The following is a 17,420-nucleotide window of genomic DNA, read 5'->3' on the forward strand; positions in this document are numbered from 1 at the left end:
GAAGTGGCTGTATCTTATACTTTGCATGCAGGTTCAATCCCTGGGGCCTCTGGATAGAGCTGGCGGAGACTCCTGCCTAAAACCCTGGATAGCCACTGCCAGTCAGAGCAGACAATACTAGATGGATCAGCTTTCTGGCCCAGTGGCAGGCAGCTATCTTCCCTAAATGAGGACGCACACCCATGCAGCCCTCATTCACTTTGCTGAGATTTAGTCTGTGCCTTTTCAGTCAATGAAATGGCTTTCCCCAATTTAACCAAGAGTGTGTAGTCAAACAAGGACTAGGGAGACCTGGGTTCATATCCCCACATGAAGCTCGCTGACTTGCAGCCGAACTTACCTCACAGAGTTATTTGGGGGATAAAATGGAATAGGGGAGGAGAGATCCTGTTGGCCACCTTGAGCTGGGGGGGGGACAAAAATATAATAAACAATTTTTTTTCACATGGAAAGCTCCCCCAGTCCCATTGCAGAATTCTATTCTACACTTCCTTTTCATGCAGGGGGGAATGGCAAAGCCAGGAGCAAGATTTGACTGCCCTTTGAACAGTAAAAGGAGTCTCTTTTTTATTGTCCTAATCTTAAATAAGGTGCCACTTGTCAGACACATTTCATGAAACCCAGCCCTATTTCCTTATTTAGAGAAATGAATGAAGAATGTGGAGTGCATACATTTCCTCCTCTTATTATGCTTCACATTTTCCTAACAAACCCCTGACCCGTATTAATGTGGATAGACGAATATATATATATATATACAGAAATCCACAACACAAGAAAAGAATTTGACATCTCGGAGGCATTTTCTTGTTTATCTGAAACCACAATCCCTCTGAGGCTGCATTAAAAATATACTCCCGTCGCATATAGATTAATGGGCAAGATGCAGGTGAGTCGATCAAAAGTACATGATAAATGCAATTTATCACTTGGATAACTACACCACATGTGTAGCTTCGCACATTGTCTACAGGGACAATTTCCAGTGCTCCAAAATGCTCTTCAGCAGCAAATAGCTTAACAGTGTATTCTCAACCTCTCCCTGGAGGCTCTCAGTATCTCTTTCAGGACCAGCTCCTAATGCTGCTCCATTTAACTCTATTATCATTTAACGAGAGATCTCCCTGGTAGAGGACACATTGGGAGGCAAAGTGTCCCCTTAACAACCCATCAACGGGGCTGCCATTTTAACCTTTTATGTTTACACATACACACACGCCACATCTTTTCCTGGCTGTGTCACACAGAACAGCTGGATTAAAACAGGTAAGTGTTGAACTCACCTTTTGCTGCTGCACTCTGGCTTCATTTGGGAAGTGGCAAAAGGTGGCATATTGCTCTCCATCTGTTTCTTATAACAACGCCAGGCAAGTAAGAACAAGGGGAACATTCCATGCATTTTTAAATTGCATTTACAAGCTCAGCCTACTCATAAAACTGACTTTGTCAAATGAATAGAACAGGGTAGAAGGATGGGTCTTTGCAGGGCTGGGGTAATACTTTGCAGGGTTTAGGTGGGATTTTAGCTAGAACAGAGTGACCAATTGCAAGGGACAGCTAAGCTCTTGTACCTAATTTCAGAGGTGTGCAGTAAAGGAGATTTCAGCTTCTTGCGCTGCTCAACAACAAGCGCCATCTTGGTGGAATAAAAGCCCATGGACACTTTCCTTTGTGAGATTTGGATAGCCTAAGTGAGAGGCTTTGTTGTGCTCCTCACCAGATGAGGGTTGTAAAGTCTTTTAGTCTTGAAATCCAGTCACACACGTTTACTTGAAAGCAAGTCCTGACAATTTCAACAGGCCTCAAAATTCTTACCTGCATGGGATTTGAGCCTAAGACGGAGGGTTTTAAGGAACACTTTAGTATGGGAAGTAGCACGGCAAATGTGATTTGGCCCTCATTCAGGCTCACTATTTTATTTGTTTGTTTTGTTTTATTGATTTATGAATTGCCTTGCATGCAAATTCCAAGACAATTTGCAACCACACAATAAAAGCAAAATAAAGTCAGTTTTAAAACAATGCAGATGAACACCAGAGTCATAGCCAGCTGGCAAAGCTTGCTGAAACAAAAACTAGCAGTAAGTTAGAAGGTGAAGCATTTCCAGGTTGGGTGTTAAGCAACGGGGAAACCTCCTATGTGTGAGGCTGCCTCTGAAGTTTACTGGCATTTTCAGAGGCTGATACTGGTTGTCAAGCAGAACAGGCAAGCAAGCACTCTAGGGCAGGCTTCCTCTCATCATGAAGCCTTTCCAAGACTAGCAAAATAACTGCAAACTGGCATGAGCTCTCTCGGGATCTGGACCCGAGCAACTGCAGGCAAAATAGTAGTAGGTTGCTCAAGAGCATTATGATAATCAGAAGTCAGTGGACTCTCTGAGCTTATATTTGTGTAGGAAAGGGAATGTTCCCAAATGTGGCCTGTTACACGGGGTGAGTACAGAAACTGCACTGCCTAAAATTCCCATTTCTACACATTTACATAATGAAGGTCTTGAAGCCGTCTCCTTTGCATATGGTGACTCTATTGTGGGCTTAGGCTAAGCATATGCAAAATGGCCTAGAGAATAATATTAGTGGGTGCCCTGAGCAGTCGTCAAACCCTGTGAATGAGCAGGCCACATGGTGCCATTGGCCCTTAGTTCCACAGCTTGCTGCTCACTTCCATTTTATTTCTGAAGGTCAGGTGCCGACAGTGTTCATGAAGAGTTCAGTAGGCAAAAGCAGTGCTCTGCACATCATGACTGAGACACCTTCTCCTCACATCACCCAACTGGCAACATCCAGTTCAGCTGGGTGGACACTTTGGGCTATTTTTTTTTCTGTAATGATTTTTATTAAATCTTCCAAATTATTAGGTAACACCAAACATATTCATTGTTGTTGCTTTCATTACACATTTTCTTCTTGACTTCCCATCCCTCCTGCCCTAATTTTTTTTTTAATTCCCCCTTAATAGCTGCATTAAAATACATCTACGTTTATTTTCTAAGCCCCACCCCATCCATTCTCTACATTCTTCCATTGCTCATATCTCAAATCTTGCATGTGATTTCATATAAGAACGATAATTTGACATAGTCCACCAGTGGCCTCCATTCTTCTATGAAAATAGTCATCATTTTGTTCTCTTATTTTAGCAGCCAGTTTCACCATTTCTGCATAGTCCATCAAGTACTTTGGGCTATTAAATGTTGGGCTATGGCTCTGCCCAGCTGAGTAATTTTAAATTCTGGACGTAATGGTTGGTCTCCCCATAACTCTCTCACTCCAGCCTTTACATGGCAGTTGTCCTACTTCACTTAGTTCAAAATGTGGCAATCTAGCCCTGCTGCATTTTGGGGGGGTCCCGTTCCTTCCACTGAGTGGGACCCTCGTCTTGTGCCTTCAAGCTTTGCCTGCTCTGCTGAGCGTGCTATTTGAACCAAAGCGAGGAAAGGGATAAAAGATTATCAAAGTCAGAAGGGCAGTATAACTTTCTCTCCTTGGTTTTTTTTCTCTGCAGTCATTTGTATAAATAAAGAAAGCTTGGCTACCCTGTAGTAAATAAACAGACTTTCGTGAATTAATTTTTACTGGAATACTGACCAACTCCCAAGAAACCTGCCAGAACCTATAAATAAAAATAAAATTTTAAATCTTTCCCTGGTGGTTTTTTCCCTCCATTATAAGTTATGATCTTTGCAGTTTGTACTAAATAATCAATATTAGTTTAAAAATGCTATTTTCTCCGGGGGATAGTGTGCTGGGGTTTTGGTAATGAAATATCATAATGTTCACTAGGTTTATATATCATATATACATTGTAAAATAAACATCTGACGGGAGCCTGGATTGAATCTCCCCTCCATAAAGAGTCAAGAATTTTCTACTGGAAGCTCAGGCTGCATTTATTCTTCCTTTATACAGTTTAAGACCTTCTTAAAATGCTGTTGGTCTGAATTCTTCCTCTTCCTGAAATAACATGCATTCTGAGCTAGTCTTCCATGCATCTTTATCTTGGCTGCCATGAAACACAGTCAGTCAAACTAGCAAACCTAAAATTAATTGCCATAGACAAGTGTTAATAGATTTTAATAATGCTTTATTAGAATTTATGCAAATTGGACTGCGCTGAGAATATAAATAAAATCCTGGCTGTTACAACCATTTTTTAAAAGAGCTGTTGTCTTAAAACACAGTTAAGAGAAGGAGCAGCTTTAATTAGTGCTTCCTGACAGGATCTGTTGATGGAAATGTTCTTCTTACCAGCAGAAATAGGTGTCACAAAAATTAGTTTTAAAACTGCGAGGTTCATAATTCATTAATTAGCACTGATGTCTCTTCTCTGGGGGGTGGTTCTTCATTACAAATACTAATCTGCAGACTTTTAATAGTAGAGCTTCACATCGGGTCGGTTACTGTGTTTGTTTTTTGCAGAAGCTGCATAGCATCACAGAATATTAGCACACCAAGGCCTCTGCAGAACGTTCTGACTCACATGCATGTCCTCAGTTCAAGTCGTTATTCTCACACAAACGCACCACACAGCTGCTTTTTGGAAGACAGCAACAAAATATCAGGAGCGCCAATCATGGGGCATTATATCTCATTGGACCTAGCTGTCTTGAACGTTTCAACAGCGTACACTTTGAAAACAAAACTCCTGCAAGAAAACAGTACTCCAAGGAGGAGGGAGAGATTTCCATAGATCAGAAGTTTTCAACCTGCTTGGTCCATGGCTCCCATGACCCATTCTTTCTGTGGCACCCCTGTGGGGGCTCAGGAGCCCAGTTATGTCTCCCATTGCCTGCAGAGCCGGCAGCCCCTCACCCCTTTTCATACACCCTCCCTCGTAGAGTGTTCCCTCAGCCTCCTCTCTTTTCCCCTCTACTTGAGAGTCTTCCAGGCAACCACAGCTGCTGCCCCGGTCTCTGAGCTGCCGCCCCCCTGCCCCAAAGAGAGGTGCCTCCTCAGACTGCCCCACAGGGGCCTGGGAAGCACTCCCTGGCCAGCCCCAGAGGCACCATTCGCCTGGGGAGCTTGCAGCCAGAGCTGCTGCAACAAACAGCTATGCAAGCCTTTGGGAGGCAGTGATGCAAGAGGGCATCAAAGGAAGTGAGGAAAGGAAAGAGAGACAGAGGCCAGTGTTTCCCGCTGCACCCCTGACCATCATTCAAGGCACCCCAGGGTGCCGCGGCACGCTGGTTGAAAACCACTGCCATAGATGTAGGTGAGCACAGCTGCATATGCATTCTTCTCTAAGACAAATACATTAGATTTCTATTACATGTATTTTCTTTCTGAAATTCAGTATGCAACAAGCTAGCGTTTGCAAGCTACTAAGCATTCCATCCGCCCAATATCAACCCATCTCTTCCCTCCTCCCGCCCTCCACCCACAATCTCCTTCCCAACGAAGTGTAGGATGAAGTCTGGAATATTTCTGAAAGAAATGGCGAGACTTGGCACATGTAAATTTTGCTGCCTTACTTCACCGTAACTGATTACAGCTGACAGAGAGTTAATAAAAGAGCAAAGCTAGCTGTCAGAGCACATTAGTGTGTGCAAAGGACAAGACAAAGGAATAATGCTGTCATTATTTATGGTCATTAACTGGGTTGAGTTCACTCCTACATCATCCTACCTGAGCTGTAAAAATGATAATCTAATCACGAAATATTGCATTTAAGTTCAAACCAGTATATTTTATCTATATGAGTTTCAGGGTTCTGCGAGGAATTTGATTTTCAGAAAGCAGACACAATGGATATTACATATCTGTTTAATGTGTACATTATAATAATATTTTGTTCTTATAGGGAATATCCATTTGCTGTGTAATCTTTCCCCAGTCACAACACGTAGCCAATTGTTTGCTTCATTAGATTCATCCTCTGGGTTCAGTAGCAAAAAAAAAAAAAAAAAAAGGTGGCTATTTTCAATCTGATTTATATACCCACATTCTTTAAATTGACAACAATTTGAAAATGTAATCTTGATCTAAACATTTTTGTATTTGCTAAAATTGCTGGGAGCATAATACGGTCAGCTCTTATGATTTAAGCAATGGCTTGGCAAGAGTTGTGGTTTACATGTAATCTAAACCTGCTATCATCATAATGATTTCTAAGAATCTGCATTCAACAGTTCTTAAAAATTATGATAGCAACCTACTTCCCAGTCTCGTAAATCCCAATGGGCTTTCATGTTGCCTCATATATGCACAATAGCATGAGGAGACCATTCTCAAATTTCTTCCCTTGGTGATTTTGGACAAAGAACACAATACAACAAAAATTTAGTCATGACTGAACAGAACTGAGTGAACAGACCAATCCTATGGCCCAACCCTGTATCAGAAGCTTTCGGGAACATAACAAACTGCTCCTCTTCAAATTGAACTTGGCAATTTACAAAACTGTTCACTGTTGAAATGAACAGGGGTTCTACAAATATAATCAGTATGCAATGTGCTGGTCAGGTACATGAAACAATGAAATGGACTTACCACAACCTTTCAAATGATCAATCTACTCCCTTGTTTTGTCTTTGCTTTCATAAAGTGAGACATGCTTTCGTTTATTTTTATTTTTTAAAGATATTTTATTAGAGTTTTCCAAGTTATAACAAGAAAAGTAAAAAAAAGAAAAAAGAAAATACAAAAAAGAAAAACATACAAAATAAAAACAGTTAAAAACACATTAATTTCCATAACATATCTTCCATACACTTATTTTCCCAGACCTCCTCAAACCTCCCTTTTTTGTATTCCAGTTCAATTTGTTAGTTCAGCAGATCCTTACCATCAAGTTTTTACCCTATTCTAATCTTTCATTACATTGCCTTACTCTATTCTCCTCATTGTCCTATAAAAACCTTAACCTAAATCTTATTTTTAGTAACTTCTCTTAACCATTACAGTGGTGCCTCGCAAGACGAAATTAATTCGTTCCGCAAGTTTTTTCTTCTTGCGAGTTTTTCGTCTTGCGAAGCATGGTTTCCCATAGGAATGCATTGAAAATCAATCAATGCGTTCCTATGGAAACCGCCTTCAGACCAGGTCCGGGGACAGTCTGTCCCCCGACCTCTTCTGAAGGCTGGGGGGTGACAAGGGCTTTTCTTCCCACCGCCAGCCTTCAGAAGGCTGTTCTGAAGGCTGGCGGTGGGAAGAAAAGCCCTTCTCCCCACTTCCCGCCCCGCAAGCTCCAGGGACAGGAGCGCTTTGCTGCCGACCGCCAGCATTTTAAAAGCCCCTGCTGTCCCGGGACGATTTTAAAATGCTGGCGGGTGGCAGTGAAGCCTCCGCTGTCCGGGGGCGATTTTAAAATGCTGGCGGTGGCAGCGAAGCCTCCGCTGCCCCGGGGGCTTTTAAAATGCTGGGGGTCGGCAGCGAAGGCTTTGCTGCCGCGCACCAGCATTTTAAGATCGCCCGGGACTGCGGAGAAGTCTCCGCTGCCCCGGGGGCTTTTAAAATGCTGGGGCTCGGCAGCGAAGGCTTCGCTGCCGCCTGCCAGCATTTTAAGATCGCCCGGGACAGCGGAGAAGTCTCCGCTGTCCCGGAAAGGCAGGCGGGGGGGAGCAAAGACTTTTGCCCCCCGCCGGCCTTCAGAAGAGGTCCAGGACCTCTTCTGAAGGCCGGCGGTGGGCAAAAGTCTTTACTCCTGACCGCCAGCATTTTAAAAGAGTTCCCCGGAGATTTCCCTATGGGCTTTCTTCCTGCGAAGCAAGCCCAAAGGGAAATTTGTCTTGCGGAACGACTCAAAAACGGAAAACTCTTTCGTCTTGCGAGTTTTTCATTTTGCGAGGCGTTCGTCTTGCGAGGCACCACTGTATATTCTTTCCTAATCCCTTAAACTTTTATACCAGAGCCAAGCAATTTCATTTCATCCATCCATCTAGTATTCATCAATTATGTAGAATAATCCTAATAACAAAAAATAAGAAAAAGAAAAAGAAAATCTTCATCCAACATCCCATCCCCCAGGTCCCGGGTTTGTCAGTCCATTTGTCCATTAAACTGGCACATTAACCTGGTGACCTAATATCCGAGGCTCTTAAATCTCTTCCACTTCCCTTCCACTGTTTTTCTTCATATTTTCTTTTCACTCGTGTAATCTCCAATTTAATAATGCTTTTGCCTCCTTCCAACCAAAAGGTCCCTTTTCCACAGACCGAACTAGGCTCCATGTAGTACTTAACAGCATGTTTCAAAGCCCCTCCAGACTTTGGAATCCCCATATCTCCAAACCTCTCACAGTCCACTACCAGACTCGGAAAGTCCATATGTCCCTGCTCAGGGGGGTCAATCCAAACCCCCATTTCCAGTTCGATCCAAACTTCTTCTTTCCGAGTCTGATGTTTTTGAAAGCCAGTTGCCAATTCCAAAAATTCATGTTCCTGCAGGGCCGTAACCTCCATCTGTGGCTCCATTTCTGACTCCCCAGGTTCAGCAGAATCCTCTTCTTTCTTCTGTTCTAACAAGGCACAATCTTGGTATAAATCCTGGGTAAACTCCATACTTTTTTCTACTGCCTGTCCAAGAATTCCCACAGTCTGCTTAAGGTTCCCAACCAAGTCAGTCATCAAATTCATTCCCTCATGAAATTCTTCCAGTAGAGCATTTGTTTTGAGAAAAGCGCACAACAACATTTCTGAGTACATTGTCCTTCAAGGTCACCATTCAATTCCCACAGGTTATACTGTAACGGCTGGAAAATCCCTAGTTACAGTTTCACTATCTCCCCCTAGAGGGAAAACCTCTATTACAAATCCAGCCCCAAAGTTTCTTTTACTTTTAGATACTTTGTCAATCGTTGTTAGTTTAAAGTTACAAAAAGAAACAGTGGAATCACATCTTTTTTTCTTCTTTTAGCTATCTGTCATACAGCTTCTGTCGTGGTCAATGAGCTTCAAACGTCAGTCCTGACACCTAGCTCCCTGGGTCAGGACGGCGGAAAATTACTTTATTTTAAACTTACTTCTGCAGGATACAACAGTCCAAAGAAAGCACCCCCTTCTCCTCCTGCTGCTGAAGGGTGGGTTCAGCTATTTTAGATGATGAAATCCACTCCTTTAAAATAGTTTTCAAAACTCTAGTTTACTTTGTCTTTGCTTTGTTCAAACTACAAAAAAAGGAAGGTTGACTTCCTGTTAGACCTTCCCGTTTCAGTACTGAATTGTAATGCCTTTTTGAGTCCAATTCCTTTCTTTTCCCAGTTCCTTAAATTGTGGTTCGATTTTCCCGAGTTTAGGTACTCACGGTGGTTATTTTTAAAATCCAAATTGTCCAAGAAGAAGGCAGTGCTCTCCGGCAACGGCTGTGCGGCTTCGCTCCACGGAAATAGCGGTAGACTCTCAGCACCGCGCCACTTCCCCCTCTTCGCTTCGGGGCCCGTTATTGGGCGCCTTTGCGGGTTGGGGGGCGCTAAGGGTGCCCGCCGAGTCCCAGGGTCACAGGCTTCATCCGCCTGTGATTTCTAAAGGGTCCCCGCTTCGCCGTAGCGGGAAAGACCCGTTTCGCGCGGAGCTTGTCCCTCCATTTCAGAGGGAGTCCGCCATCGCCGGAGGCGCCACCCCGGAAGTCCGCAACATGCTTTCGTTTACATGTGAATTGTGGGGATGTTGTGGATAGTAGGAGAGGATATATTGATTAAATATATTGATTAAATATTGTCCAGATTGGATTGTTCCTGGTAAATTCCCCTTTAATCCCCTCTTAAGAATAAAGACACAACAGTCTTCTCTTAAAAGTAATAAGAAGGTTACTTACATTCAGTTCACATGATCCTGAAGGCAGGCTTTAACTTGTAGTAGCAGAAGAGAATGTGGGTTCATCCCATGTGGGGAATGAGCCCATGTGCTGCTAGCTGAAAGCCAGCAGACAGCAAAAGATACATCAGAAAGAGTCAAGAGAGAGAAGGGCATCAAGAGCATCAAGAGAAAGATGGCTGCGTGACCAGCTCTTTTATGGGGTCTCCCAGGGTCATGCCCATCTACCTGGTAACACGCAGGGGGAGGGTGCTCCAGACAGGTGTGACAGGAAGTCCTCCTGGCTGGAGTAACACTCTGGGCAAACAGAAAATGTTGTACTTGACAGCTACAGTGATGTTACATCCCACATAATTTTATGCAGAAATGGCATGGCAAACAAAGAAAGCTGTGTGCATAATAGGTGGACTCTTTGAATCCATCCAACTACTATATTTTGCTATGGGTGGTCTCAATTGGATTTCTTCAACATGCAGCATCCAGATGCTATAACCTGCAGTCCACATCAGCCCCAGGAAGCAGAGCTAATGGTCAGGCCTGGACTGAGGGAAAGGCAAAAGCAAGGGTGTGTGCCCTGGGTGGGGATGGGGGCATTGCAAACAGCATCCTGCCCAGGAGGAAGAGAGGGGAGACTGAGCGGCAATACCTCCTGCAGCTGTGGAGAGAAGACAGGCAGGAGACCTGCTTCCCTGCCCTGCAATTGCCTGGACCAGCTGAGTGGTGAACCCTTTCATGTCACCACTTGAAGAGCACTTGCAAGAGAGGTAGACAGAGGGTACAGAGCAACCAATGTCGCCTGGCACTGATCCTTTCAGTCTCTGGTTTGCAGGTTGGGAGGATCACCATGGGGTGGGCTTTGCAAGGCATGGGGAGGCTTGAAAATCCAGCAGAGCTTCAAAAGAGGGGCTGCACCCAGAGTATTCTACCCTTTGCCTTCCACTCTGCTGCTACTGGGCTAAGTGACATTTTGAAACAGAGACTTTCCTCTATCACTTACCTCGGCAGCAGTGGCAGCAGAGGGAGGAATCATTATTTCTCTTCCTCCGTCACCACTGCTGCTGCCACAAGTGTGCTAGGAGGGAGAAGTGGTTCCATCAAATGACTTGAGCAAGGCCCGCTCCTACCACTTGTCAGCTGTTCTTGGCTCAGCCACTTGGTGCCAAGTCTGCAGGTGGTGGGATATTAACGAGCTGAGTGGGGATGGGAAGGCAGTGGTGGCTGTAGTGGCAACTCAAGTCACTGGGGTTACATGGCGGGCGATGGAAGTGGAGAGGGCAGTTGTGTGTGGGGGGGGGAATCCACATGACCACCTGAAGTGTTCTGTCCAGCCTCCAACTCCACATTGAAAGGGTCATGTTTAGAGAGGGTGGGGAAAGCTGATTCAAAGAGGGGTTTGCATTGAGTCAAAGTTGCAGTGCACAACGCAAGAGCAACAGGTGGCAACAGGGATTGGCCAATGAGATCCCCTGGCAACTGCGAGGCTGAGGAAGGGGTTGAGCTTCCAGTCCTGCCCCATCTCCGCCACTTCATGAGGGTGTGAGGGCCCAGAAAATCACAAGTTGCATGTGACCCTAGCAGCAGCTGCAGCTCATTCTCCTTCCTTCGCTGCTCTCATACTTTAGTGAAGCAGCCTGACTGAACGGATCACTTCTGCCGGGATTTCTTTCTGAGATCTTCTTGCATTATTCAAAACACTTAAATGCACAGGTTTTTCTGTGTCTATTTTTATAACCCACCCCTTGCTCTTTAGATCTTATCAGTAAGTTTGCTCTTTTGTCGGTGGTGGTGGTGGTGGTTTTAAACCTGTTTCTATTGCCTCCCTTCCCAGTCCCAATTGCTTGAGAACCTGAATAATCTTCTGTGGCACTGTAACGCTTGTCATTTATTTCCAGACTTGAGCTTTAATTGCGATTTTAGTTTTTTCACCTTCTGCTTCTGCCTTCCATTCCCCCAAAATTTCCATGTGTTGAGTAAGGGAACCTAGAATAAGAGACAGAAAGTCAGTAGTATTTTGACCTTTCGCCATATCGTCTTTCCCTCCCTGTCTTTTATGTGCAGTAGAGTCCTATCCATGTCTACTTAGAAGTAAACCCAGGAAATTCAATTGTACTTAGAAAAGGGAAGCAAATATAGGACTGTGGCCTCAGTAACACAAAACCTGTATACTTGTGGAAAATACTTAATGAAGAATGTTAGCCTTTAGGTACATGAATCAGTTATGCAAATCAAGAAAAATATTTTTGGCAACATTGTGTGTGTGTGTTTCCATGTATACACACACACAAACACACACAAATCAATCAATCAATCAATCAATCAATCAGGGAGAGGGCAGCAGCAGTGCAGACATTTGCCCCTTGTAGCAAAATGTGTAGCTCCAGCACTGCTAATGGTCAGGGACAATGGGAGTTGTACATCAACAATAACTGGAGGGAGGCCACCAGGTTGGGGGAAGCTGGTCTGTCTGAACAAATCCACACCTAAAACTCCACTCTCAAAGTTGAGGCTTTACGCAACAAACAGCACATTATTTGGCACACAACAAGGTTTTAGGAATAGTAGCAATGACATCCTTGCACAAAGAGCGTTGTGCTTGCACGCACAATTCTGTGCCAACGGGGCTTGTGAATTTATATGGGCAAGTAAGCAATACAGGCCTAACGAACAATAATATGTATGGAGGTCTATGTGTATTGCAAATCGGAGACAAAGAGCATATGCCAACTCAAGTTATTTCAATGGATACTAGTAAAATGTACATTCAGTGTTCTTTGCATGTCGGTAAAACCAAAATGACTGTTTTGTGCTAAAAAAAAAAAATCATCACTCTTTTCCTATAACCTGTTCTGAAATACACGATTTATCACTTCTCCTCGGTCAGGATACAGATAGGAGATGTAATCAACTAATGGAACATGAGGTTGGTTTAAATTGTCTGTGGGAGCTTTCGGAAATGAGCAGGAGGTCTTCTTTTTGCCATTTTGCTTCTTGTTGCTGATTTAACTACACCAGGGGTAACACCCTGTCAGTTACCTTTTAGCCTGGAGCAGATTTTTACAGCTGAGTCATAAACCCCTGAAATAGGAGTATGTAATGGGTACAGCTGCTTCAGCCTTAACTATACAGGGCGCAACCACCATAAAACGGCAAGAGTTCACATTAACAGGGGAGTCCCCTTATAGTCTTTCCTCTTACCCACCCATTAACTAAGCAACATTACTCAATGGAGGAAGCGCTCCACAATTTTTCCATTTCTTTCAACAACAAGATGAACAACTTGAAGCCACTAAGTGACCTCAAAAGTCGTCGTTTTCAGAGGACTGAAAGAAAAAAGGTTTGAAAATAAATCAGCTCTTGACAAGGCTAGAGGCAGCGCCCAGCTTCCATGGCCAGCTTTCGGTGGGTTCGGCATCGCAGGAGAGGCTGGTGGTTGAGAAGGAACCTCCCTGTCCACCTGCATTATTTGGTCTGAATTTACCAAATGGCAAAGCCACAAAGTTAGGAAGCCGCCATTCTGGCGTTCCCGCAATACCCAAGAGGGATGCTACCTTTGAAGGTGACTCGGAAACTGCAATTAATCCAAAATGCAGCAGCCAGATTGGTGGCTGGGAGTGGCCACCGAGACCATATAAAGATCTTCATTGGCTCCCAGTACAATTCCGAGCACAATTCAAAGTGTTGGTGCTGACATTTAATGCCCTAAATGGCCTCGGTCCAGTATACCTGAAGGAACGTCTCTACCCCCATTGTTCTACCCGGACACTGAGATCCAGCGCCAAGGGCCTTCTGGCGGTTCCCTCGCTGCGAGAAGTGAGGTTGCAGGGAACCAGGCAGAGGGCCTTCTGGGTAGTGGCGCCTGCCCTGTGGAATGCCCTCCTATGAGACGTCAAGGCAATAAACAGCTATTTTACTTTTAAAAGACAACTGAAGGCGGCCCTGTTTAGGGAAGTTTTTAATGTCTGACGCTGTATTGTTTTTAATATTCGGTGGGAAGCCGCCCAGAGTGGCTGGGGAAACCCAGTCAGATGGGTGGGACATAAATAAATTATTATTATTATTATTATTATTATTATTATTAATTATTATTATTATTACATTGTGTAAGAGTCCAGTGCAGCTCCCAGAAATGTAGCTGCCTACCATGGCTCAGGTTGACATTTCAGTCTGGCTTCAGGCCTGGATTCAAGAACACACAGAAGCACCTGAGGAATTTGTGGAGCAGCAAAATTACATAGAAATATGTAAATGTTGGGAGAAATGTGCTGTAAAATGCTGCTGGATTATCACAAGGACTTTAGGAAAGGATTGCAAACGTATGTGGAAATGTAGAGAACTGAGCTTAAGGTCAGAAAAATGAGAAACTGAGAGAAACGGAAATTGACAGGTGCTCCTTTTTTGCAGTCAGCACTGTAGGCGACACTGAGGTATACTGGGTCACACCAAAGGTCCATCGAAGGCAGCTTGTTATGTTCCAAATGTAAGGTCCAACCCAAAGGGTACTGGAGGAAATTGGGCTAAATGTATCATCAAACCCAACTGATTGGTTTCAAAATTAGTATAATTAATTTTTTGAAAAATGAGTTTTTAAAAAGAGTTGCATGGAACAGTATAAAAAAAATAGGGCAGCTGCTTCATAGCTGTAATCCTCCGTGTGTGGCATTGTAATATTCCCTCATTTAAATATAGCACCATAACAAATAGAGGATTATGTTTTAAAGTCCCGGGCTGTTAGCAAACAAGAGCCTGTTTATCCTAGAGAAAGCTGCTCTCACAGGGGGGAAAAATTAAGGAAACAGACTGGCTCATAAATTATAATGTGGTATGAAAATAAGTGCATTATCCCATTTGTCTGCAAATATTCTAGAGCAAAACTGAGTGGCATGTCACTCATAATCTCTTATGGGGATACAGTGCCTCAGAAATACAGTTGGAGGTCACTTCCAGATGAAGTGTGCACTGAGAAATCACCCTGATTTGTTTTTCCAAAATTTGCACAGACCTTATACGATGTCAGTGTCAAGCGGTCATTACCCTTCACTTTCCACTGTAGTTTTCCATCACTTTTCCTGACGCAAAAATTCTGCTTTTTGGGGGAGGGGTGTTTATTCTAGCCATAGCCAGTAAGCTTATGAGGCCAGTATGAACAAAAAAACACTTTTGCCTGAGATGGGTCCAGATGGCATACCCTCCAACATTTCTCCAATGAAAATAGGGACATCCTATTCTATTATTATTATTATTATTATTATTATTATTATTATTATTATTATTATTACCCCACCCATCTTACTACCTCTCCCTGTTTATTCACTTGTTGAAGCAGTGGAGAAGGTTAAAGCAAAGACATAGGTATGGGAGGATAGACTACCTGGGTTTCCTGCCCCAGTTGAAGCCTCCAGAAGGGTACCAGTGAAGCTCCCAGCCTCTCTCTCTCTCTCTCTCTCTCTCTCTCTGTGTGTGTGTGTGTGTGTGTGTGTAAAAATTTGTGTGGGGGCCGGGTGGGGGTGCCAAACTGGGTATTTGACCTGGGTGGAATAAAGCCTAGTTTTGACCCTGGGTTAAAGGAACCTATCTTGTCCACTCTGCTGAGATTTCATTGTTAAACGCTACCCATGAAATTGTGGATCTATTCTTCCCCCTCTTACTAAAACAAAATGGCTGTCACCCGATGCCCTGAGTGAACTGGGCATATGCAGGGGGAAAGGCATAAGCACAGCTCCCAAGCAAGGAACTAACGTACTTCCGATGTGGGTGGGCTTGACTTAAGGAAGGAAAGTCTCTCTGCCTGTGTTTTTGTAGGTGGGGGAGACCTTGCTTTCCTATAATTCTGCTGAGTTAAAGACAAGGCAGACTGAGACCAGCTGACTGTAAAGGAGGCAGGCAGGATTTGAAGGGGGGGACTCAAAATTGGGGGGCCAGCCAGTTGCTCACCCCAAAGCCACCACGGGGACACAGAGCCTACATGAATGAAACAGGGAACTTACATGAATGGCAAGACTTCGGTTGACTTCTGCATATCCACACACTTCTCCCAAAGGAAATCAAAAGGGTTTGCTTTTCCTTGTGAGCATAAACTTTACATTTTCTTTTGTGTTTCCTGTTCGCGACCTTCTGAGTGTCTCAAATTAAGGAGCAGGAAATGTTCAGATTGCTCAGGGATTCTTTTCCTGTTTTTTAATACAGTACTGGATCCCTCTATTTAGCAATACATTTCATTGAAGCTATGGGTTTTCAGAAGCCTCTTTTTATATACATAAAAATAAGCAAAGCCTTGACATACGACAAAGTCTGACCTGAGCGTATTCTTAAAATAAAAATTTAAGAAACACACCAAGTTAATGAACTCTCTTCAGCAAATCTAAGGGAATAAATTACATGAAGGTGAGCCAAACGTCTTCATTGCTGGGGGTACAACAAGGATGTCATTCAGTCTAAACACACAACGGCTTTTTCCCCTTTTCTTTTAAGCACAAAGGCAAAAAAAAAAAAAATCTGCAGAAGAAAATTATTCTGGAAGAAGTAAAGAGGATTCCACAAAAAGCCCCTGACCTCTCTCATCTGCCAAAACAGACTTTTTGGCATGTGTGTATGCTTTAGTTCTTTTTTCTATGGGGTACAATTGGTTTTGGAAGCCAAGTGAGGGGGGGGGAATATGAATACGAAAAGCTGGAGGGAAAAGCTGGCTCCGCACATCATGAGCAACTGTGGTGTAGAGGGAACAGCACATAAAAAGGGATTTCACCAAAGACACAAAAGTGACCCATTATTATATGTTGAAAGTGCATTGCAATTCCTCCCTCTCCAAATAGTTTTTTGTACGCTTGGGATTAAATCCAGTTGGTGCCTTTGCACTCAGGGAAAGGACTTTGAAGCAGCAGGTGCCTCCACTAGCTGCTGGTTCCCCCTGCAGGACCCAGAACCTCCCCCAAATATTGGCGCTAGAGAATTGGCCAGCTGTCCAGACAGGGTGGAAGGTGGCATGGGTGGGGCTGTAGAAGGAAGGGGAAATTTGGGGGAAAATGTATACCTTTTTCTTTCATTAGTGGAGACTTATGCTGGGTCAAAAGCCCTCCTAGGAGTAGAGAGAACCAGGCCTTTCTAGGACTGGAGGTAAGCAAGTGACTCCCACCCAAAGAGCTCCAGTGCACTTTTTTCTTGCTATCTTCTGTTGCACTGTACCCCAATCTCCGAGCAGTGTGAAATTCCAGGGGTCCCACAGTTCTGTTTCCTTAGAATGAGGGGTAGCAGAGACTGTGGTGCACTTTCTACAAAGGGGAAAGTCTGTAGGTGCATAAATTCTAAGCTCAGCATCCACCAGCTGATAACGATATTGTAAACGCAGGAATTCCTAAACTGCTTCTGGGCTCAGGCCTAGCCTCCACTCCCACTTCATTGACCACTTTATGTAATCCCATATTTGTGAATGCCTGTCCTTTCACCTCTAAAAGAAAAGAAGAAGAACAGGGTTCTGTTTTGGGCCCGGTCTTATTCAACATCTTTATCAACGACTTGGATGATGGACTCAAGGGCATCCTGATCAAATTTGCAGATGACACCAAACTGGGAGGGGTGGCTAACACCCCAGAGGACAGGATCACACTTCAAAACGACCTTGACAGATTAGAGAACTGGGCAAAAACAAACAAAATGAATTTTAACAGGGAGAAATGTA

At 43.9% G+C, this 17,420-nt stretch overlaps 1 long non-coding RNA gene across 1 annotated transcript in view; it reads right to left on the minus strand.

The window, feature by feature from the left end:
• Positions 1–11,506: 11,506 nt before the first annotated feature.
• LOC309538975 overlaps positions 11,507–17,420 on the minus strand; it is a 30,489-nt gene continuing 24,575 nt past the window's right edge. The window contains exon 3 of the long non-coding RNA XR_014222568.1: positions 11,507–11,728. This is a non-coding gene — a long non-coding RNA (uncharacterized lncRNA). The remainder of the gene's footprint in view (positions 11,729–17,420) is intronic.

Source organism: Podarcis vaucheri (genome assembly GCF_965113315.1).
Source record: "Podarcis vaucheri genome assembly, chromosome: 8".
Lineage (NCBI taxonomy): Eukaryota > Metazoa > Chordata > Lepidosauria > Squamata > Lacertidae > Podarcis > Podarcis vaucheri.